Source organism: Hydractinia symbiolongicarpus, chromosome 9 (genome assembly GCF_029227915.1).
Source record: "Hydractinia symbiolongicarpus strain clone_291-10 chromosome 9, HSymV2.1, whole genome shotgun sequence".
In the NCBI taxonomy this organism is placed as follows: Eukaryota; Metazoa; Cnidaria; class Hydrozoa; order Anthoathecata; family Hydractiniidae; genus Hydractinia; species Hydractinia symbiolongicarpus.
The window spans coordinates 9,089,234-9,110,618 of record NC_079883.1 but is presented as its reverse complement, the minus strand read 5'-3'; the positions used below and the strand labels follow the sequence as shown (position 1 = coordinate 9,110,618).

The following is a 21,385-nucleotide window of genomic DNA, read 5'->3' as shown; positions in this document are numbered from 1 at the left end:
CCAACGGCAAAGAAGCCTACTGCAAAGAAAAGTACACCAAAAAAGAAGCCAGCAAAGAAGAGCACGCCAAAGAAAGCAGCAAAGAAGCCTGCCACAAAGAAAGCCTCGGCTAAGAAACCAGCAGCTAAGAAACCCACAAAGAAGCCTGTTGCTAAAAAACCTGCAGCAAAGAAGGTCAAAAAGACTCCCAAAAAGGCAGCAAAGAAGACCGCAAAAAAATAATTTGTGTGTATCTGGCTATTACATTAACAAACGGCTATTTTTATAGCCACACATTTACAAAAAAACATTATCTTGGTACAAAGTTAAACTTGTTTAAGTCACTTAAACAGTTAAAAAAGAGTAATTTTAAGATTAGATTCCCTAAGTTTAAGTATTTTCGTTTTTAAATTTCTTATTTTCTTGCTTTTACTTTTCTTGCCCTTCATATTTTTAACATTGTCAAACTTTATGTAGCATAAAATTTTTATGTAGCATAAAATTTAAACAGAAAGCAGAACAAAGTTTGATATAAAAAGCTAGCCGTAATATTTTTTATGGATGTGTGGCTATAAAAATAGCCGTTTTTTGTTTGGTAAGATGCTTAGGCACGTTCCCCACGAATTCTTCTTGCCAACTGGATGTCTTTAGGCATGATTGTAACTCGTTTTGCGTGAATGGCACACAAGTTAGTATCCTCGAACAAGCCAACAAGGTACGCTTCAGAAGCCTCTTGCAGAGCCATAACGGCTGTGCTCTGGAATCGCAGATCTGTTTTGAAGTCCTGAGCAATTTCTCGCACAAGACGCTGGAAAGGCAACTTGCGGATCAAGAGCTCGGTTGACTTCTGGTATCTTCTGATTTCTCTGAGAGCAACTGTACCAGGTCTGTAACGATGTGGTTTTTTCACTCCTCCAGTAGCTGGTGCGCTTTTCCTCGCAGCTTTAGTGGCGAGTTGTTTTCGTGGAGCCTTTCCTCCAGTAGATTTACGTGCAGTTTGCTTTGTACGAGCCATATTTTAAGAAGTCGATGTAGTACGGATACACAAGACGGTCTAAAATGCACTATCGCGCCAAAGTTTTATTTCTCATATTGATTGACAGCTAAGGTTCAAAACAAACCATTTGATTGGTGCTAAGAAAGTAATTTCTGATTGGCTGCATAATGACATTACGCTCATTACTTTAACATTTTTATAAAATCTGTGTTTTTTGGCTACGGGAAAACGGCTGTATCTTCTGATACACAAAAGCTTTTGACTTTTTTTTTTTTTAGTAAGTAGCAGAAGGTTTGGCGAATTCCAACGATGCCAAATTTATTGCCTTACTGAAACATTAAGACCACGAATTTTTAAAAAAACTACAGTTTTACTTAAAAAAATGTACAAAATGTTCGGAACATTTTGTAATGACGCAACTCTATTGGTTAATTAGGGTGTTTCCACGAGCAGTAGGTAATTTTATGGCCTCTTTTTAAAGCTGTCTGAATTCTGTTAACTCAAACGTTGTTTTTGTACTCGTTCTGTACGCAACTATATCAATATGTCTGGACGCGGAAAAGGAGGTAAAGGATTGGGAAAAGGAGGTGCTAAACGTCACCGAAAAATTCTTCGTGATAACATTCAGGGAATCACAAAACCTGCTATTCGACGTCTTGCTCGACGAGGTGGTGTCAAACGTATCTCTGGCCTTATCTATGAGGAAACCAGAGGTGTACTGAAGGTTTTCTTAGAGAATGTTATTCGTGATGCTGTAACCTACACAGAGCACGCTAAACGCAAGACCGTTACCGCTATGGATGTTGTTTATGCCTTAAAACGTCAAGGAAGAACTCTTTACGGATTCGGAGGTTAAGCGTTGTCATTGCTCAACAAAAACGGCTATTTTTATAGCCACAAATCTTTTAAAACATTACTTTGTGCACGCTTCCAAATTACACAATGTGTAAAGTCTTGTCACAGTTACATTTATTGCTATACGATACTATGTCATATATGACACAAAAAAAATTTAGAAATACTTTGTAGGGTTAATTTGGCTGGGAGTGTTTCCGTGAAAAGCTGGGTTAAGTTAAATGTAAGCAATAACATGGATCAATGTACTTGTCTTTTCTGCAAGTACAGCTAATAATACGTATGAAAAGTGAAGCTAATCCACACACACACATGGGGAAGTATTTTAAATGTAGGCTAGTGTTCTTAAGCACATTATTTAGAAGTTTTATTAACTTCGGTTAACTTGTAGTGACGCCAAGTAAATGTTTTTTTAAAGATGTGTGGTCTTAAAAAAGACCGTTTGTGTTTGGTAGACGTTGGTTTACTTGCTGCTTGTGTATTTTGTGACGGCTTTTGTTCCTTCACTGACTGCGTGTTTTGCAAGTTCTCCAGGCAAGAGAAGACGTACTGCGGTTTGAATTTCACGAGAAGAGATGGTCGACTTTTTGTTTTGAAGAGCCAAACGCGAAGCTTCGGAAGCAATGCGCTCAAAGATGTCGTTGACAAATGAGTTCATGATGCTCATAGCTTTGCTTGAAACTCCGACATCTGGGTGAACTTGTTTCAAAACATTGTAGATGTAAATAGCATAACTTTCCTTTCTCTTTCTCTTGCGTTTCTTTTCACCAGTTCCACCAATCTTTCCTCCTTTTTTGCCGGCTCTTTTTTCACCTTTCTTGGCTACTTTAGGTGCCTGTTTTCCTCCTTTAGCTGCTGCGTCAGACATGGTTAAAAATTTTTGCTACTTAACTTGTAAATAAGCATTAAACTGCAAGTCAAAACTTTTTGTTTATAAGTAAAAAAATCGGATCGAATTCGATCCGAAAACGCCGATACGCAATTTAATTGGTTAAAAAAAAAATCTTTTGTTTAATACTTAATTATGATTGGTTAAAAAAACATGATTTCGATCCTATTTTTATGATGAAAAAACGAGTAAAGTTTATTTCGTTAACACTTACGTTAAATATTCGTACGTTTTTGTATTAACTTACAAATCAAATCGCAGTTATGTCTGGACGTGGAAAAGGTGGAAAAGCTAAGGCTAAAGCCAAGACAAGATCCTCAAGAGCTGGACTTCAATTTCCAGTCGGTAGAGTGCATAGATTCCTTCGTAGAGGGCACTATGCTAACCGAATTGGATCTGGAGCACCAGTTTACTTAGCAGCCGTCTTGGAATATTTATCTGCTGAGATATTGGAGTTGGCTGGTAACGCAGCAAGAGACAACAAAAAAGCTAGGATTATTCCAAGACATTTACAATTGGCTGTTCGTAATGATGAAGAATTAAACAAACTTTTGAGCGGTGTAACCATTGCAGCTGGTGGTGTTTTGCCAAACATTCAAGCTGTCTTACTCCCAAAGAAGAACGACAAAGGACAGAAGAAGTAAACCGCTACACTCAGAAAACAACGGCTATTTTTATAGCCACACATCTTTAAAAAAACATTGTTTTTTTCACAAAACTATAACCTTAAAGTCTAATAGATAATCCATGCATACGCCTTGTCCTAAGTAACTCAAAGAAATTAAATAAAAAAATTTGATCACAACGTCAAAATAAATTGCACGTATTTGCCCCTACTAATGTCTACGGCCATACCACGATGAACACACCCGTTCTCGTCTGATCACGGAAGTTAAGCATCGTCGGGCCGGGATAGTACTTGGATGGGGGACCGCCTGGGAACTCCCGGTGTCGTAGGCTTTTCATTTTCATTTGTTGCCTTTTCATTTCAATGGTGCTGTGATATATTTCTTGTTATAACAATTAAGGAACGTGGCGGTTGTTGAAAGTGTTTCCTATGACATTTTCCTACGACATTTTCAGGTGATAGTACGAGAAAAAAGAGCTTTCAAATGCATACAAACTCGATCTATTGCCGATCATCCAATAACCCTGACGGAATGGCAAATAAAATAAAATTCCGCCGCCTTCCGAGGACTTATATCGCAATCACGTTTCGTAACAGCCAAGCGAGGTTTTACCTTAGCGTTTAAGTCACCACCGACATTTGGCCGCGCAACTTTTCTAAGCTCATTCATTTTGACTTAAGGAGGGGGCGAGCGCGGACGCAGGCCCCCACTACCAGAAATTGTACGGTCGAGTTACTGACGTTTGCAGTAATCGCAGAGGTCAGCCCAAGCGTAGTGCAATGCAAGAGCCTCACTCTGGAAGAAAACCCTCATTGATCAGTCTTTACTTCCCCGTCAGGTAAGTATGAGTTGGAACTGCACCGTAGCATGAGGGTACCCTTCAAAGTTTGTTAATGCTTGTGGCTTGAGTGTGTTATAAACTGCCGTGTCGCGGGGCATAGGCTGTATTCTCCCCCAGTGTACGCGTTTTGTTCCCGCCGTAGACTATGCAGAGTGCCGTCGGAAAGAGGACTGCTATTATTCTTTTATTGCTTATGTGGGCCGCCATCGGTAATAGTGCAACACCAAGGCAACCCGTGGTCACGGCGTGAATGAATCCACCTCCATGACCCAAGGCCAAAAATCAGATTAATATACTGACCATTCAGAGAATGGCCTACCAGATATTAAATTGATAAGAACAGTTACTACACTTGATCTTAGCCATTAGGCCGAGAAGCGATAAAGAACAAGCGTTGCCATGATAGGCATCGTCCACACACCGTAACTGCTTGTGGAGCATGTCACGTTACTGTAAAGCTTACAACTGTCACCGCGTACGGATGGACGGCGACATAGTAAAAATCACGGCTGTTGATTTAGCCGTAGGATGGAGAGCGACTGTAGCGAGTGGATGGTAACTTACATGAATGCTAACAAAGGCGACGATACTAAGTGCGTGATATTACTTTCCAATATGACTGCGTACATTCCGTTTATCAACGCATTACGCCAGAACGTGCGCGCGCGTTACACAGTAGACCATGCAGCCGAAATGCGACAGTGCGACCCTGCCAGGAGTCGAACCTGGAATCCCCTGATTCGTAGTCAGATGCCTTATCCATTGGGCCACAGGGCGATGCTTATGACTTCGCCCCATCGTTATTTTGGCTTGCGCATTCGTTTTACTTACGACAGAATTCTTCGTGTTTGTAGCCATGAAAGAAAGGGACTTCTGTGAGTGAATTTTTTTACTGTGGTCTAATAAAAAAGTCGAAACGCAGTGCCCAATATATGAATTGCTCCTAATAGCCGGAAACAGGCCGTGTCGATGATGTAGGCCGACATACGCAACGCAAACCAAAGAACGCTTTATGAAAATCCTAACACGGGCGCGGAAGAAGCCCAAATTAACAGAGTAGATGTAATGCTGAAGACCTCAAACTCCAGCAGCTTCTCTTTCAGACTATTGCGTCGTGCTACAAATAAAAATTAACATGCTTTCGCATAGTCGCGGCTCCCAAAACGGACATTATACGATGTACAGAAACACACATTTCTGTTTTCGCGCCAAATCAATTCCCGGGAGTGGTACTTTTACGTCCGCATACTTCGCACCGTCTTAAATTATATCTCATTTACACGGTAATGTTTAGTATACTTCTACTGTGATAACAAGCATCGTTTATCGTTGGATTGTTGTAAGAAAACATTAAAAATGAGTGAAGCAGCTTCTCCAAAGAAAATCGCACCCAAGAAGAAACCTGCTGCAAAGAAGACAGCTGATCACCCTAAATATGTGGACATGATCAAGGCTGCTATCGCTACCCTAAAGGAACGCGGTGGTTCATCTCGCCAAGCTATTACAAAATATATTCATGCAAATTACAAAGTTGCTGAAAACTCAGATCATCATCTGAAAATGGCTCTTAAACGAGGAGTAACATCAGGCGATTTGATTCAAACTAAAGGCACTGGTGCTTCTGGATCATTCAAGCTAGGTCAGGTAAAAAAAGAAAAACCTAAGAAAAAGGCCGCAGCAAAAAAGCCAACGGCAAAGAAGCCTACTGCAAAGAAAAGTACACCAAAAAAGAAGCCAGCAAAGAAGAGCACGCCAAAGAAAGCAGCAAAGAAGCCTGCCACAAAGAAAGCCTCGGCTAAGAAACCAGCAGCTAAGAAACCCACAAAGAAGCCTGTTGCTAAAAAACCTGCAGCAAAGAAGGTTAAAAAGACTCCCAAAAAGGCAGCAAAGAAGACCGCAAAAAAATAATTTGTGTGTATCTGGCTATTACATTAACAAACGGCTATTTTTATAGCCACACATTTACAAAAAAACATTATCTTGGTACAAAGTTAAACTTGTTTAAGTCACTTAAACAGTTAAAAAAGAGTAATTTTAAGATTAGATTCCCTAAGTTTAAGTATTTTCGTTTTTAAATTTCTTATTTTCTTGCTTTTACTTTTCTTGCCCTTCATATTTTTAACATTGTCAAACTTTATGTAGCATAAAATTTTTATGTAGCATAAAATTTAAACAGAAAGCAGAACAAAGTTTGATATAAAAAGCTAGCCGTAATATTTTTTATGGATGTGTGGCTATAAAAATAGCCGTTTTTTGTTTGGTAAGATGCTTAGGCACGTTCCCCACGAATTCTTCTTGCCAACTGGATGTCTTTAGGCATGATTGTAACTCGTTTTGCGTGAATGGCACACAAGTTAGTATCCTCGAACAAGCCAACAAGGTACGCTTCAGAAGCCTCTTGCAGAGCCATAACGGCTGTGCTCTGGAATCGCAGATCTGTTTTGAAGTCCTGAGCAATTTCTCGCACAAGACGCTGGAAAGGCAACTTGCGGATCAAGAGCTCGGTTGACTTCTGGTATCTTCTGATTTCTCTGAGAGCAACTGTACCAGGTCTGTAACGATGTGGTTTTTTCACTCCTCCAGTAGCTGGTGCGCTTTTCCTCGCAGCTTTAGTGGCGAGTTGTTTTCGTGGAGCCTTTCCTCCAGTAGATTTACGTGCAGTTTGCTTTGTACGAGCCATATTTTAAGAAGTCGATGTAGTACGGATACACAAGACGGTCTAAAATGCACTATCGCGCCAAAGTTTTATTTCTCATATTGATTGACAGCTAAGGTTCAAAACAAACCATTTGATTGGTGCTAAGAAAGTAATTTCTGATTGGCTGCATAATGACATTACGCTCATTACTTTAACATTTTTATAAAATCTGTGTTTTTTGGCTACGGGAAAACGGCTGTATCTTCTGATACACAAAAGCTTTTGACTTTTTTTTTTTTTAGTAAGTAGCAGAAGGTTTGGCGAATTCCAACGATGCCAAATTTATTGCCTTACTGAAACATTAAGACCACGAATTTTTAAAAAAACTACAGTTTTACTTAAAAAAATGTACAAAATGTTCGGAACATTTTGTAATGACGCAACTCTATTGGTTAATTAGGGTGTTTCCACGAGCAGTAGGTAATTTTATGGCCTCTTTTTAAAGCTGTCTGAATTCTGTTAACTCAAACGTTGTTTTTGTACTCGTTCTGTACGCAACTATATCAATATGTCTGGACGCGGAAAAGGAGGTAAAGGATTGGGAAAAGGAGGTGCTAAACGTCACCGAAAAATTCTTCGTGATAACATTCAGGGAATCACAAAACCTGCTATTCGACGTCTTGCTCGACGAGGTGGTGTCAAACGTATCTCTGGCCTTATCTATGAGGAAACCAGAGGTGTACTGAAGGTTTTCTTAGAGAATGTTATTCGTGATGCTGTAACCTACACAGAGCACGCTAAACGCAAGACCGTTACCGCTATGGATGTTGTTTATGCCTTAAAACGTCAAGGAAGAACTCTTTACGGATTCGGAGGTTAAGCGTTGTCATTGCTCAACAAAAACGGCTATTTTTATAGCCACAAATCTTTTAAAACATTACTTTGTGCACGCTTCCAAATTACACAATGTGTAAAGTCTTGTCACAGTTACATTTATTGCTATACGATACTATGTCATATATGACACAAAAAAAATTTAGAAATACTTTGTAGGGTTAATTTGCCTGGGAGTGTTTCCGTGAAAAGCTGGGTTAAGTTAAATGTAAGCAATAACATGGATCAATGTACTTGTCTTTTCTGCAAGTACAGCTAATAATACGTATGAAAAGTGAAGCTAATCCACACACACACATGGGGAAGTATTTTAAATGTAGGCTAGTGTTCTTAAGCACATTATTTAGAAGTTTTATTAACTTCGGTTAACTTGTAGTGACGCCAAGTAAATGTTTTTTTAAAGATGTGTGGTCTTAAAAAAGACCGTTTGTGTTTGGTAGACGTTGGTTTACTTGCTGCTTGTGTATTTTGTGACGGCTTTTGTTCCTTCACTGACTGCGTGTTTTGCAAGTTCTCCAGGCAAGAGAAGACGTACTGCGGTTTGAATTTCACGAGAAGAGATGGTCGACTTTTTGTTTTGAAGAGCCAAACGCGAAGCTTCGGAAGCAATGCGCTCAAAGATGTCGTTGACAAATGAGTTCATGATGCTCATAGCTTTGCTTGAAACTCCGACATCTGGGTGAACTTGTTTCAAAACATTGTAGATGTAAATAGCATAACTTTCCTTTCTCTTTCTCTTGCGTTTCTTTTCACCAGTTCCACCAATCTTTCCTCCTTTTTTGCCGGCTCTTTTTTCACCTTTCTTGGCTACTTTAGGTGCCTGTTTTCCTCCTTTAGCTGCTGCGTCAGACATGGTTAAAAATTTTTGCTACTTAACTTGTAAATAAGCATTAAACTGCAAGTCAAAACTTTTTGTTTATAAGTAAAAAAATCGGATCGAATTCGATCCGAAAACGCCGATACGCAATTTAATTGGTTAAAAAAAAAATCTTTTGTTTAATACTTAATTATGATTGGTTAAAAAAACATGATTTCGATCCTATTTTTATGATGAAAAAACGAGTAAAGTTTATTTCGTTAACACTTACGTTAAATATTCGTACGTTTTTGTATTAACTTACAAATCAAATCGCAGTTATGTCTGGACGTGGAAAAGGTGGAAAAGCTAAGGCTAAAGCCAAGACAAGATCCTCAAGAGCTGGACTTCAATTTCCAGTCGGTAGAGTGCATAGATTCCTTCGTAGAGGGCACTATGCTAACCGAATTGGATCTGGAGCACCAGTTTACTTAGCAGCCGTCTTGGAATATTTATCTGCTGAGATATTGGAGTTGGCTGGTAACGCAGCAAGAGACAACAAAAAAGCTAGGATTATTCCAAGACATTTACAATTGGCTGTTCGTAATGATGAAGAATTAAACAAACTTTTGAGCGGTGTAACCATTGCAGCTGGTGGTGTTTTGCCAAACATTCAAGCTGTCTTACTCCCAAAGAAGAACGACAAAGGACAGAAGAAGTAAACCGCTACACTCAGAAAACAACGGCTATTTTTATAGCCACACATCTTTAAAAAAACATTGTTTTTTTCACAAAACTATAACCTTAAAGTCTAATAGATAATCCATGCATACGCCTTGTCCTAAGTAACTCAAAGAAATTAAATAAAAAAATTTGATCACAACGTCAAAATAAATTGCACGTATTTGCCCCTACTAATGTCTACGGCCATACCACGATGAACACACCCGTTCTCGTCTGATCACGGAAGTTAAGCATCGTCGGGCCGGGATAGTACTTGGATGGGGGACCGCCTGGGAACTCCCGGTGTCGTAGGCTTTTCATTTTCATTTGTTGCCTTTTCATTTCAATGGTGCTGTGATATATTTCTTGTTATAACAATTAAGGAACGTGGCGGTTGTTGAAAGTGTTTCCTATGACATTTTCCTACGACATTTTCAGGTGATAGTACGAGAAAAAAGAGCTTTCAAATGCATACAAACTCGATCTATTGCCGATCATCCAATAACCCTGACGGAATGGCAAATAAAATAAAATTCCGCCGCCTTCCGAGGACTTATATCGCAATCACGTTTCGTAACAGCCAAGCGAGGTTTTACCTTAGCGTTTAAGTCACCACCGACATTTGGCCGCGCAACTTTTCTAAGCTCATTCATTTTGACTTAAGGAGGGGGCGAGCGCGGACGCAGGCCCCCACTACCAGAAATTGTACGGTCGAGTTACTGACGTTTGCAGTAATCGCAGAGGTCAGCCCAAGCGTAGTGCAATGCAAGAGCCTCACTCTGGAAGAAAACCCTCATTGATCAGTCTTTACTTCCCCGTCAGGTAAGTATGAGTTGGAACTGCACCGTAGCATGAGGGTACCCTTCAAAGTTTGTTAATGCTTGTGGCTTGAGTGTGTTATAAACTGCCGTGTCGCGGGGCATAGGCTGTATTCTCCCCCAGTGTACGCGTTTTGTTCCCGCCGTAGACTATGCAGAGTGCCGTCGGAAAGAGGACTGCTATTATTCTTTTATTGCTTATGTGGGCCGCCATCGGTAATAGTGCAACACCAAGGCAACCCGTGGTCACGGCGTGAATGAATCCACCTCCATGACCCAAGGCCAAAAATCAGATTAATATACTGACCATTCAGAGAATGGCCTACCAGATATTAAACTGATAAGAACAGATACTACACTTGATCTTAGCCATTAGGCCGAGAAGCGATAAAGAACAAGCGTTGCCATGATAGGCATCGTCCACACACCGTAACTGCTTGTGGAGCATGTCACGTTACTGTAAAGCTTACAACTGTCACCGCGTACGGATGGACGGCGACATAGTAAAAATCACGGCTGTTGATTTAGCCGTAGGATGGAGAGCGACTGTAGCGAGTGGATGGTAACTTACATGAATGCTAACAAAGGCGACGATACTAAGTGCGTGATATTACTTTCCAATATGACTGCGTACATTCCGTTTATCAACGCATTACGCCAGAACGTGCGCGCGCGTTACACAGTAGACCATGCAGCCGAAATGCGACAGTGCGACCCTGCCAGGAGTCGAACCTGGAATCCCCTGATTCGTAGTCAGATGCCTTATCCATTGGGCCACAGGGCGATGCTTATGACTTCGCCCCATCGTTATTTTGGCTTGCGCATTCGTTTTACTTACGACAGAATTCTTCGTGTTTGTAGCCATGAAAGAAAGGGACTTCTGTGAGTGAATTTTTTTACTGTGGTCTAATAAAAAAGTCGAAACGCAGTGCCCAATATATGAATTGCTCCTAATAGCCGGAAACAGGCCGTGTCGATGATGTAGGCCGACATACGCAACGCAAACCAAAGAACGCTTTATGAAAATCCTAACACGGGCGCGGAAGAAGCCCAAATTAACAGAGTAGATGTAATGCTGAAGACCTCAAACTCCAGCAGCTTCTCTTTCAGACTATTGCGTCGTGCTACAAATAAAAATTAACATGCTTTCGCATAGTCGCGGCTCCCAAAACGGACATTATACGATGTACAGAAACACACATTTCTGTTTTCGCGCCAAATCAATTCCCGGGAGTGGTACTTTTACGTCCGCATACTTCGCACCGTCTTAAATTATATCTCATTTACACGGTAATGTTTAGTATACTTCTACTGTGATAACAAGCATCGTTTATCGTTGGATTGTTGTAAGAAAACATTAAAAATGAGTGAAGCAGCTTCTCCAAAGAAAATCGCACCCAAGAAGAAACCTGCTGCAAAGAAGACAGCTGATCACCCTAAATATGTGGACATGATCAAGGCTGCTATCGCTACCCTAAAGGAACGCGGTGGTTCATCTCGCCAAGCTATTACAAAATATATTCATGCAAATTACAAAGTTGCTGAAAACTCAGATCATCATCTGAAAATGGCTCTTAAACGAGGAGTAACATCAGGCGATTTGATTCAAACTAAAGGCACTGGTGCTTCTGGATCATTCAAGCTAGGTCAGGTAAAAAAAGAAAAACCTAAGAAAAAGGCCGCAGCAAAAAAGCCAACGGCAAAGAAGCCTACTGCAAAGAAAAGTACACCAAAAAAGAAGCCAGCAAAGAAGAGCACGCCAAAGAAAGCAGCAAAGAAGCCTGCCACAAAGAAAGCCTCGGCTAAGAAACCAGCAGCTAAGAAACCCACAAAGAAGCCTGTTGCTAAAAAACCTGCAGCAAAGAAGGTCAAAAAGACTCCCAAAAAGGCAGCAAAGAAGACCGCAAAAAAATAATTTGTGTGTATCTGGCTATTACATTAACAAACGGCTATTTTTATAGCCACACATTTACAAAAAAACATTATCTTGGTACAAAGTTAAACTTGTTTAAGTCACTTAAACAGTTAAAAAAGAGTAATTTTAAGATTAGATTCCCTAAGTTTAAGTATTTTCGTTTTTAAATTTCTTATTTTCTTGCTTTTACTTTTCTTGCCCTTCATATTTTTAACATTGTCAAACTTTATGTAGCATAAAATTTTTATGTAGCATAAAATTTAAACAGAAAGCAGAACAAAGTTTGATATAAAAAGCTAGCCGTAATATTTTTTATGGATGTGTGGCTATAAAAATAGCCGTTTTTTGTTTGGTAAGATGCTTAGGCACGTTCCCCACGAATTCTTCTTGCCAACTGGATGTCTTTAGGCATGATTGTAACTCGTTTTGCGTGAATGGCACACAAGTTAGTATCCTCGAACAAGCCAACAAGGTACGCTTCAGAAGCCTCTTGCAGAGCCATAACGGCTGTGCTCTGGAATCGCAGATCTGTTTTGAAGTCCTGAGCAATTTCTCGCACAAGACGCTGGAAAGGCAACTTGCGGATCAAGAGCTCGGTTGACTTCTGGTATCTTCTGATTTCTCTGAGAGCAACTGTACCAGGTCTGTAACGATGTGGTTTTTTCACTCCTCCAGTAGCTGGTGCGCTTTTCCTCGCAGCTTTAGTGGCGAGTTGTTTTCGTGGAGCCTTTCCTCCAGTAGATTTACGTGCAGTTTGCTTTGTACGAGCCATATTTTAAGAAGTCGATGTAGTACGGATACACAAGACGGTCTAAAATGCACTATCGCGCCAAAGTTTTATTTCTCATATTGATTGACAGCTAAGGTTCAAAACAAACCATTTGATTGGTGCTAAGAAAGTAATTTCTGATTGGCTGCATAATGACATTACGCTCATTACTTTAACATTTTTATAAAATCTGTGTTTTTTGGCTACGGGAAAACGGCTGTATCTTCTGATACACAAAAGCTTTTGACTTTTTTTTTTTTTAGTAAGTAGCAGAAGGTTTGGCGAATTCCAACGATGCCAAATTTATTGCCTTACTGAAACATTAAGACCACGAATTTTTAAAAAAACTACAGTTTTACTTAAAAAAATGTACAAAATGTTCGGAACATTTTGTAATGACGCAACTCTATTGGTTAATTAGGGTGTTTCCACGAGCAGTAGGTAATTTTATGGCCTCTTTTTAAAGCTGTCTGAATTCTGTTAACTCAAACGTTGTTTTTGTACTCGTTCTGTACGCAACTATATCAATATGTCTGGACGCGGAAAAGGAGGTAAAGGATTGGGAAAAGGAGGTGCTAAACGTCACCGAAAAATTCTTCGTGATAACATTCAGGGAATCACAAAACCTGCTATTCGACGTCTTGCTCGACGAGGTGGTGTCAAACGTATCTCTGGCCTTATCTATGAGGAAACCAGAGGTGTACTGAAGGTTTTCTTAGAGAATGTTATTCGTGATGCTGTAACCTACACAGAGCACGCTAAACGCAAGACCGTTACCGCTATGGATGTTGTTTATGCCTTAAAACGTCAAGGAAGAACTCTTTACGGATTCGGAGGTTAAGCGTTGTCATTGCTCAACAAAAACGGCTATTTTTATAGCCACAAATCTTTTAAAACATTACTTTGTGCACGCTTCCAAATTACACAATGTGTAAAGTCTTGTCACAGTTACATTTATTGCTATACGATACTATGTCATATATGACACAAAAAAAATTTAGAAATACTTTGTAGGGTTAATTTGCCTGGGAGTGTTTCCGTGAAAAGCTGGGTTAAGTTAAATGTAAGCAATAACATGGATCAATGTACTTGTCTTTTCTGCAAGTACAGCTAATAATACGTATGAAAAGTGAAGCTAATCCACACACACACATGGGGAAGTATTTTAAATGTAGGCTAGTGTTCTTAAGCACATTATTTAGAAGTTTTATTAACTTCGGTTAACTTGTAGTGACGCCAAGTAAATGTTTTTTTAAAGATGTGTGGTCTTAAAAAAGACCGTTTGTGTTTGGTAGACGTTGGTTTACTTGCTGCTTGTGTATTTTGTGACGGCTTTTGTTCCTTCACTGACTGCGTGTTTTGCAAGTTCTCCAGGCAAGAGAAGACGTACTGCGGTTTGAATTTCACGAGAAGAGATGGTCGACTTTTTGTTTTGAAGAGCCAAACGCGAAGCTTCGGAAGCAATGCGCTCAAAGATGTCGTTGACAAATGAGTTCATGATGCTCATAGCTTTGCTTGAAACTCCGACATCTGGGTGAACTTGTTTCAAAACATTGTAGATGTAAATAGCATAACTTTCCTTTCTCTTTCTCTTGCGTTTCTTTTCACCAGTTCCACCAATCTTTCCTCCTTTTTTGCCGGCTCTTTTTTCACCTTTCTTGGCTACTTTAGGTGCCTGTTTTCCTCCTTTAGCTGCTGCGTCAGACATGGTTAAAAATTTTTGCTACTTAACTTGTAAATAAGCATTAAACTGCAAGTCAAAACTTTTTGTTTATAAGTAAAAAAATCGGATCGAATTCGATCCGAAAACGCCGATACGCAATTTAATTGGTTAAAAAAAAAATCTTTTGTTTAATACTTAATTATGATTGGTTAAAAAAACATGATTTCGATCCTATTTTTATGATGAAAAAACGAGTAAAGTTTATTTCGTTAACACTTACGTTAAATATTCGTACGTTTTTGTATTAACTTACAAATCAAATCGCAGTTATGTCTGGACGTGGAAAAGGTGGAAAAGCTAAGGCTAAAGCCAAGACAAGATCCTCAAGAGCTGGACTTCAATTTCCAGTCGGTAGAGTGCATAGATTCCTTCGTAGAGGGCACTATGCTAACCGAATTGGATCTGGAGCACCAGTTTACTTAGCAGCCGTCTTGGAATATTTATCTGCTGAGATATTGGAGTTGGCTGGTAACGCAGCAAGAGACAACAAAAAAGCTAGGATTATTCCAAGACATTTACAATTGGCTGTTCGTAATGATGAAGAATTAAACAAACTTTTGAGCGGTGTAACCATTGCAGCTGGTGGTGTTTTGCCAAACATTCAAGCTGTCTTACTCCCAAAGAAGAACGACAAAGGACAGAAGAAGTAAACCGCTACACTCAGAAAACAACGGCTATTTTTATAGCCACACATCTTTAAAAAAACATTGTTTTTTTCACAAAACTATAACCTTAAAGTCTAATAGATAATCCATGCATACGCCTTGTCCTAAGTAACTCAAAGAAATTAAATAAAAAAATTTGATCACAACGTCAAAATAAATTGCACGTATTTGCCCCTACTAATGTCTACGGCCATACCACGATGAACACACCCGTTCTCGTCTGATCACGGAAGTTAAGCATCGTCGGGCCGGGATAGTACTTGGATGGGGGACCGCCTGGGAACTCCCGGTGTCGTAGGCTTTTCATTTTCATTTGTTGCCTTTTCATTTCAATGGTGCTGTGATATATTTCTTGTTATAACAATTAAGGAACGTGGCGGTTGTTGAAAGTGTTTCCTATGACATTTTCCTACGACATTTTCAGGTGATAGTACGAGAAAAAAGAGCTTTCAAATGCATACAAACTCGATCTATTGCCGATCATCCAATAACCCTGACGGAATGGCAAATAAAATAAAATTCCGCCGCCTTCCGAGGACTTATATCGCAATCACGTTTCGTAACAGCCAAGCGAGGTTTTACCTTAGCGTTTAAGTCACCACCGACATTTGGCCGCGCAACTTTTCTAAGCTCATTCATTTTGACTTAAGGAGGGGGCGAGCGCGGACGCAGGCCCCCACTACCAGAAATTGTACGGTCGAGTTACTGACGTTTGCAGTAATCGCAGAGGTCAGCCCAAGCGTAGTGCAATGCAAGAGCCTCACTCTGGAAGAAAACCCTCATTGATCAGTCTTTACTTCCCCGTCAGGTAAGTATGAGTTGGAACTGCACCGTAGCATGAGGGTACCCTTCAAAGTTTGTTAATGCTTGTGGCTTGAGTGTGTTATAAACTGCCGTGTCGCGGGGCATAGGCTGTATTCTCCCCCAGTGTACGCGTTTTGTTCCCGCCGTAGACTATGCAGAGTGCCGTCGGAAAGAGGACTGCTATTATTCTTTTATTGCTTATGTGGGCCGCCATCGGTAATAGTGCAACACCAAGGCAACCCGTGGTCACGGCGTGAATGAATCCACCTCCATGACCCAAGGCCAAAAATCAGATTAATATACTGACCATTCAGAGAATGGCCTACCAGATATTAAACTGATAAGAACAGATACTACACTTGATCTTAGCCATTAGGCCGAGAAGCGATAAAGAACAAGCGTTGCCATGATAGGCATCGTCCACACACCGTAACTGCTTGTGGAGCATGTCACGTTACTGTAAAGCTTACAACTGTCACCGCGTACGGATGGACGGCGACATAGTAAAAATCACGGCTGTTGATTTAGCCGTAGGATGGAGAGCGACTGTAGCGAGTGGATGGTAACTTACATGAATGCTAACAAAGGCGACGATACTAAGTGCGTGATATTACTTTCCAATATGACTGCGTACATTCCGTTTATCAACGCATTACGCCAGAACGTGCGCGCGCGTTACACAGTAGACCATGCAGCCGAAATGCGACAGTGCGACCCTGCCAGGAGTCGAACCTGGAATCCCCTGATTCGTAGTCAGATGCCTTATCCATTGGGCCACAGGGCGATGCTTATGACTTCGCCCCATCGTTATTTTGGCTTGCGCATTCGTTTTACTTACGACAGAATTCTTCGTGTTTGTAGCCATGAAAGAAAGGGACTTCTGTGAGTGAATTTTTTTACTGTGGTCTAATAAAAAAGTCGAAACGCAGTGCCCAATATATGAATTGCTCCTAATAGCCGGAAACAGGCCGTGTCGATGATGTAGGCCGACATACGCAACGCAAACCAAAGAACGCTTTATGAAAATCCTAACACGGGCGCGGAAGAAGCCCAAATTAACAGAGTAGATGTAATGCTGAAGACCTCAAACTCCAGCAGCTTCTCTTTCAGACTATTGCGTCGTGCTACAAATAAAAATTAACATGCTTTCGCATAGTCGCGGCTCCCAAAACGGACATTATACGATGTACAGAAACACACATTTCTGTTTTCGCGCCAAATCAATTCCCGGGAGTGGTACTTTTACGTCCGCATACTTCGCACCGTCTTAAATTATATCTCATTTACACGGTAATGTTTAGTATACTTCTACTGTGATAACAAGCATCGTTTATCGTTGGATTGTTGTAAGAAAACATTAAAAATGAGTGAAGCAGCTTCTCCAAAGAAAATCGCACCCAAGAAGAAACCTGCTGCAAAGAAGACAGCTGATCACCCTAAATATGTGGACATGATCAAGGCTGCTATCGCTACCCTAAAGGAACGCGGTGGTTCATCTCGCCAAGCTATTACAAAATATATTCATGCAAATTACAAAGTTGCTGAAAACTCAGATCATCATCTGAAAATGGCTCTTAAACGAGGAGTAACATCAGGCGATTTGATTCAAACTAAAGGCACTGGTGCTTCTGGATCATTCAAGCTAGGTCAGGTAAAAAAAGAAAAACCTAAGAAAAAGGCCGCAGCAAAAAAGCCAACGGCAAAGAAGCCTACTGCAAAGAAAAGTACACCAAAAAAGAAGCCAGCAAAGAAGAGCACGCCAAAGAAAGCAGCAAAGAAGCCTGCCACAAAGAAAGCCTCGGCTAAGAAACCAGCAGCTAAGAAACCCACAAAGAAGCCTGTTGCTAAAAAACCTGCAGCAAAGAAGGTCAAAAAGACTCCCAAAAAGGCAGCAAAGAAGACCGCAAAAAAATAATTTGTGTGTATCTGGCTATTACATTAACAAACGGCTATTTTTATAGCCACACATTTACAAAAAAACATTATCTTGGTACAAAGTTAAACTTGTTTAAGTCACTTAAACAGTTAAAAAAGAGTAATTTTAAGATTAGATTCCCTAAGTTTAAGTATTTTCGTTTTTAAATTTCTTATTTTCTTGCTTTTACTTTTCTTGCCCTTCATATTTTTAACATTGTCAAACTTTATGTAGCATAAAATTTTTATGTAGCATAAAATTTAAACAGAAAGCAGAACAAAGTTTGATATAAAAAGCTAGCCGTAATATTTTTTATGGATGTGTGGCTATAAAAATAGCCGTTTTTTGTTTGGTAAGATGCTTAGGCACGTTCCCCACGAATTCTTCTTGCCAACTGGATGTCTTTAGGCATGATTGTAACTCGTTTTGCGTGAATGGCACACAAGTTAGTATCCTCGAACAAGCCAACAAGGTACGCTTCAGAAGCCTCTTGCAGAGCCATAACGGCTGTGCTCTGGAATCGCAGATCTGTTTTGAAGTCCTGAGCAATTTCTCGCACAAGACGCTGGAAAGGCAACTTGCGGATCAAGAGCTCGGTTGACTTCTGGTATCTTCTGATTTCTCTGAGAGCAACTGTACCAGGTCTGTAACGATGTGGTTTTTTCACTCCTCCAGTAGCTGGTGCGCTTTTCCTCGCAGCTTTAGTGGCGAGTTGTTTTCGTGGAGCCTTTCCTCCAGTAGATTTACGTGCAGTTTGCTTTGTACGAGCCATATTTTAAGAAGTCGATGTAGTACGGATACACAAGACGGTCTAAAATGCACTATCGCGCCAAAGTTTTATTTCTCATATTGATTGACAGCTAAGGTTCAAAACAAACCATTTGATTGGTGCTAAGAAAGTAATTTCTGATTGGCTGCATAATGACATTACGCTCATTACTTTAACATTTTTATAAAATCTGTGTTTTTTGGCTACGGGAAAACGGCTGTATCTTCTGATACACAAAAGCTTTTGACTTTTTTTTTTTTTAGTAAGTAGCAGAAGGTTTGGCGAATTCCAACGATGCCAAATTTATTGCCTTACTGAAACATTAAGACCACGAATTTTAAAAAAACTACAGTTTTACTTAAAAAAATGTACAAAATGTTCGGAACATTTTGTAATGACGCAACTCTATTGGTTAATTAGGGTGTTTCCACGAGCAGTAGGTAATTTTATGGCCTCTTTTTAAAGCTGTCTGAATTCTGTTAACTCAAACGTTGTTTTTGTACTCGTTCTGTACGCAACTATATCAATATGTCTGGACGCGGAAAAGGAGGTAAAGGATTGGGAAAAGGAGGTGCTAAACGTCACCGAAAAATTCTTCGTGATAACATTCAGGGAATCACAAAACCTGCTATTCGACGTCTTGCTCGACGAGGTGGTGTCAAACGTATCTCTGGCCTTATCTATGAGGAAACCAGAGGTGTACTGAAGGTTTTCTTAGAGAATGTTATTCGTGATGCTGTAACCTACACAGAGCACGCTAAACGCAAGACCGTTACCGCTATGGATGTTGTTTATGCCTTAAAACGTCAAGGAAGAACTCTTTACGGATTCGGAGGTTAAGCGTTGTCATTGCTCAACAAAAACGGCTATTTTTATAGCCACAAATCTTTTAAAACATTACTTTGTGCACGCTTCCAAATTACACAATGTGTAAAGTCTTGTCACAGTTACATTTATTGCTATACGATACTATGTCATATATGACACAAAAAAAATTTAGAAATACTTTGTAGGGTTAATTTGCCTGGGAGTGTTTCCGTGAAAAGCTGGGTTAAGTTAAATGTAAGCAATAACATGGATCAATGTACTTGTCTTTTCTGCAAGTACAGCTAATAATACGTATGAAAAGTGAAGCTAATCCACACACACACATGGGGAAGTATTTTAAATGTAGGCTAGTGTTCTTAAGCACATTATTTAGAAGTTTTATTAACTTCGGTTAACTTGTAGTGACGCCAAGTAAATGTTTTTTTAAAGATGTGTGGTCTTAAAAAAGACCGTTTGTGTTTGGTAGACGTTGGTTTACTTGCTGCTTGTGTATTTTGTGACGGCTTTTGTTCCTTCACTGACTGCGTGTTTTGCAAGTTCTCCAGGCAAGAGAAGACGTACTGCGGTTTGAATTTCACGAGAAGAGATGGTCGACTTTTTGTTTTGAAGAGCCAAACGCGAAGCTTCGGAAGCAATGCGCTCAAAGATGTCGTTGACAAATGAGTTCATGATGCTCATAGCTTTGCTTGAAACTCCGACATCTGGGTGAACTTGTTTCAAAACATTGTAGATGTAAATAGCATAACTTTCCTTTCTCTTTCTCTTGCGTTTCTTTTCACCAGTTCCACCAATCTTTCCTCCTTTTTTGCCGGCTCTTTTTTCACCTTTCTTGGCTACTTTAGGTGCCTGTTTTCCTCCTTTAGCTGCTGCGTCAGACATGGTTAAAAATTTTTGCTACTTAACTTGTAAATAAGCATTAAACTGCAAGTCAAAACTTTTTGTTTATAAGTAAAAAAATCGGATCGAATTCGATCCGAAAACGCCGATACGCAATTTAATTGGTTAAAAAAAAAATCTTTTGTTTAATACTTAATTATGATTGGTTAAAAAACATGATTTCGATCCTATTTTTATGATGAAAAAACGAGTAAAGTTTATTTCGTTAACACTTACGTTAAATATTCGTACGTTTTTGTATTAACTTACAAATCAAATCGCAGTTATGTCTGGACGTGGAAAAGGTGGAAAAGCTAAGGCTAAAGCCAAGACAAGATCCTCAAGAGCTGGACTTCAATTTCCAGTCGGTAGAGTGCATAGATTCCTTCGTAGAGGGCACTATGCTAACCGAATTGGATCTGGAGCACCAGTTTACTTAGCAGCCGTCTTGGAATATTTATCTGCTGAGATATTGGAGTTGGCTGGTAACGCAGCAAGAGACAACAAAAAAGCTAGGATTATTCCAAGACATTTACAATTGGCTGTTCGTAATGATGAAGAATTAAACAAACTTTTGAGCGGTGTAACCATTGCAGCTGGTGGTGTTTTGCCAAACATTCAAGCTGTCTTACTCCCAAAGAAGAACGACAAAGGACAGAAGAAGTAAACCGCTACACTCAGAAAACAACGGCTATTTTTATAGCCACACATCTTTAAAAAAACATTGTTTTTTTCACAAAACTATAACCTTAAAGTCTAATAGATAATCCATGCATACGCCTTGTCCTAAGTAACTCAAAGAAATTAAATAAAAAAATTTGATCACAACGTCAAAATAAATTGCACGTATTTGCCCCTACTAATGTCTACGGCCATACCACGATGAACACACCCGTTCTCGTCTGATCACGGAAGTTAAGCATCGTCGGGCCGGGATAGTACTTGGATGGGGGACCGCCTGGGAACTCCCGGTGTCGTAGGCTTTTCATTTTCATTTGTTGCCTTTTCATTTCAATGGTGCTGTGATATATTTCTTGTTATAACAATTAAGGAACGTGGCGG

The 21,385-nt window shown here is 39.9% G+C and overlaps 10 non-coding genes across 10 annotated transcripts; 4 read left to right on the top strand and 6 right to left on the bottom strand.

Annotated features, from left to right (window-relative positions):
- Positions 1-3,561: 3,561 nt before the first annotated feature.
- Positions 3,562-3,680, top strand: LOC130661566 (5S ribosomal RNA). Its single transcript, XR_008988744.1, has one exon. It is a non-coding gene; the product is annotated as a 5S ribosomal RNA (ribosomal RNA).
- Positions 3,681-4,030: 350 nt separating this feature from the next.
- LOC130659832 (U1 spliceosomal RNA) lies at positions 4,031-4,195 on the bottom strand. The gene has a single exon (XR_008987036.1). It is a non-coding gene; the product is annotated as a U1 spliceosomal RNA (small nuclear RNA).
- A 185-nt stretch (positions 4,196-4,380) lies between these two features.
- On the bottom strand, positions 4,381-4,572 carry LOC130661511 (U2 spliceosomal RNA). The gene has a single exon (XR_008988703.1). It is a non-coding gene; the product is annotated as a U2 spliceosomal RNA (small nuclear RNA).
- A 4,865-nt stretch (positions 4,573-9,437) lies between these two features.
- On the top strand, positions 9,438-9,556 carry LOC130661564 (5S ribosomal RNA). Its single transcript, XR_008988741.1, has one exon. It is a non-coding gene; the product is annotated as a 5S ribosomal RNA (ribosomal RNA).
- Positions 9,557-9,906: 350 nt separating this feature from the next.
- On the bottom strand, positions 9,907-10,071 carry LOC130659830 (U1 spliceosomal RNA). The gene has a single exon (XR_008987034.1). It is a non-coding gene; the product is annotated as a U1 spliceosomal RNA (small nuclear RNA).
- A 185-nt stretch (positions 10,072-10,256) lies between these two features.
- Positions 10,257-10,448, bottom strand: LOC130660881 (U2 spliceosomal RNA). The gene has a single exon (XR_008988078.1). It is a non-coding gene; the product is annotated as a U2 spliceosomal RNA (small nuclear RNA).
- Positions 10,449-15,313: 4,865 nt separating this feature from the next.
- Positions 15,314-15,432, top strand: LOC130661563 (5S ribosomal RNA). The gene has a single exon (XR_008988740.1). It is a non-coding gene; the product is annotated as a 5S ribosomal RNA (ribosomal RNA).
- A 350-nt stretch (positions 15,433-15,782) lies between these two features.
- LOC130659829 (U1 spliceosomal RNA) lies at positions 15,783-15,947 on the bottom strand. Its single transcript, XR_008987033.1, has one exon. It is a non-coding gene; the product is annotated as a U1 spliceosomal RNA (small nuclear RNA).
- A 185-nt stretch (positions 15,948-16,132) lies between these two features.
- LOC130660880 (U2 spliceosomal RNA) lies at positions 16,133-16,324 on the bottom strand. Its single transcript, XR_008988077.1, has one exon. It is a non-coding gene; the product is annotated as a U2 spliceosomal RNA (small nuclear RNA).
- A 4,863-nt stretch (positions 16,325-21,187) lies between these two features.
- Positions 21,188-21,306, top strand: LOC130661562 (5S ribosomal RNA). Its single transcript, XR_008988739.1, has one exon. It is a non-coding gene; the product is annotated as a 5S ribosomal RNA (ribosomal RNA).
- Positions 21,307-21,385: the final 79 nt, after the last annotated feature.